Source organism: Chaetura pelagica, unplaced genomic scaffold, assembly GCF_000747805.2.
Source record: "Chaetura pelagica isolate M959 unplaced genomic scaffold, ChaPel_1.0 scaffold405, whole genome shotgun sequence".
In the NCBI taxonomy this organism is placed as follows: domain Eukaryota; kingdom Metazoa; phylum Chordata; class Aves; order Apodiformes; family Apodidae; genus Chaetura; species Chaetura pelagica.
Window position 1 is genome coordinate 1,011,303 of NW_009953489.1, and position 2,485 is coordinate 1,013,787.

Consider the following 2,485-nt stretch of genomic DNA (forward strand, 5'->3'; position numbering starts at 1 on the left):
CCCCTCGGCCGCGCCCCCTGGCGCCGCTGACCCGGACCCGACGTCGCCCCGGAAGCGGCTCTGACCCGGAAGCAGCGCTGACCCGGAAGCGGCGCGGGGCGCTCGGGAGGCCTCTCGGGTCCGGCGGTCGCCGCAGTTATTGACAGTGAATCCGCGGGCAGAGGGTGCGCGGGGACGCGGGGCAGGGCCCGCCCGGCAGCTGCTCCTGTTCCCTTGCCGAGTTACACAGACCCCGCCAACATCGGGCTTCCCTCCAAACAAGCTCATTTATACATCTATATATTTTAAGTAAAAGATCCGGTTTTACCAAAATACCACACACGGGCCCGGGGCTGCGAAATAACTTCAAACCAATTCACTATGAAATTACTTTTGGTGATACATGATGTGATTCTCAGAGCAAACGCTCTGCCCCCCTGCCCAGGGCCACCCCCGGCCTCCCTGAGCAGAAATTCCTGCTCCGGACCGGTCAGTGGCAGCTGAGAAGTGAGAACAGACACTGGCAAAAGGAATCTGCAGGCGGGGGCAGGAACTCCCAGCTGGTGCTTATCCTGGAAGGAAGAGCTGCTGTCACTGGAGCTGAGCAACCCGGGGCTGCTCAGGGGGCTCCTGGGGCACTCGAGTCTGGTCTCAGTGCAAATGAAAACGGGCTTTAAAAGGCAAACATTCCTGCATGCGTCTGGGCTGCTGGCACGGGAGTCATTAGGAACGCAGAGACACTCCTGAATCCCCAAAATATGTCAAATTCAGACATCTTGAACTAAATCTCCTCTGTCTTGGCAAAGTAATGGTTTGGAGGGGAAGGAAAAAAAAAAATAAAAAGATCAAGCAGATCCCTGTGCCTGGTGTGTGGATCCCCTGCCCGGGGGGCACCAGCTCTTCAAAGCAGTTACAACACGTTGGTCACACAAGGAATTGCTCTAAAAGGCAGAGACACTAAGATCAGAAGCCACCTGAGGAATGTCCCACTTCTGCCTGAAGGCAGCCTGAGCTCACCGAGCTGCACACAGCAGCTCCCAGCCCCTGTGTGACATTTTCCCCCTTGTTGGTACCACGACTCCTGCTGGGACCGCCTGCCCGAGCCCCCCCAGCAGCCCCCCCCGATCAGCGACAGGGGCTGAACAGCACCGAGCACCCTGACCTGCAGCCCAACGGCTACCGAGGAACATAACACAGATAAAAGCTTTTACAAAAGAAGCCTCAAGACCAAAGAAAAGTTGTTCAGACAGATTCCAAGCTTTTAAGCTTTCAGAAGAAAGCAGACTTGAAGCACAGCACGGAGTTCCAGCACAGGGAAGAGCTGGGCAGGGGAGGTGCCAGGGGGAATCCTGGAGCCGTGGAAAAGTCTGACCAGAGCTACTGAAGTAGCTTTTGATGATCTGAAGTCTAATTTCCTGCCCCCCCATCTATTTTCTATTATCCTTAAAAAACATCTCTGCACACATCCCTGGGGAACATTCTTGAGGTGTTTAAGAAGTTGTGAATTGACCAATATTGTTTTGATGAACAACCCAAAAAGCTGTGAAACTTCTCAAGAAAGCACTCCAGGGAGCAAGTCCACTTTGCCCAGCTCACAGAAGTCAGTGCTCCATTTAGTTTGTGCATGAAGCTAAATGACACATCACAGGAGTGATTAAAGACCAGAGCATTAAAGACTCATGACCCTGTATTCCCTCTGACCCTCATTGTGAGGAGGCAACTGCAAAAAAACAAAAGGCAAGAGCAGTAACTTTGGCTGGATGTTCTAAAGCCAGTTTGAACAGCAGTACAAACAGACGTGGCTCCTGCGGGAGCAGCATTTGTCTGAACAAGCCACATGCAGCACGGGGGGGCAGGCAGGAGCGTCCAGCAAGGACACAGCCCAGAGCTCTGCTCTGCCCTCTGGTTTGCATTGCCTGGGGGGGAAAAGTCTCTGCTCACGGAAGCAACAGATACGCGAACAAAAGGAGTGCAAGGCCAGAGGGAAGGCAATTAGGCCTGAGAAGAAAGGATTTGTTCTCTTCTCACTTAATGGTTCAGTCTTTGTTTCCACAGTGAAATATGCTTGATACAGAAACCAAGTTTTTGTTCTGCACACACAAGGATACATCGAGAAGGCACCGACACCAGAGCACAGCACAGCAGCACGAGTACAGAATGACTTAGTAAGTTCAAACAAGACAAGCTTTTACTCAGAGGGAAAAATATTAATATTTTGATCTTGAATGCAGTTGCTTTGGGTGGAAAGGGAGGGGGCTGGCTTGAAATCCAGGACCAGATACTCATCCTGTCTGCAGCTAGAGCAGAGGAGTATCAGTGTGTCACTTACCCAGCATCATTCTGCACTCCTACCAACACAACAGGAGTGGAATCTTGATCTTTGACTATCCCTGCCATCAGCATAACTTCTGAACCAAAAATCAGCAGCAAAGGAGAGAATGAGGGACTTCAATAATTATTTTTTTACTTGGACAGTCACTGCTGATAGGTACAAGTTCTAAACTGA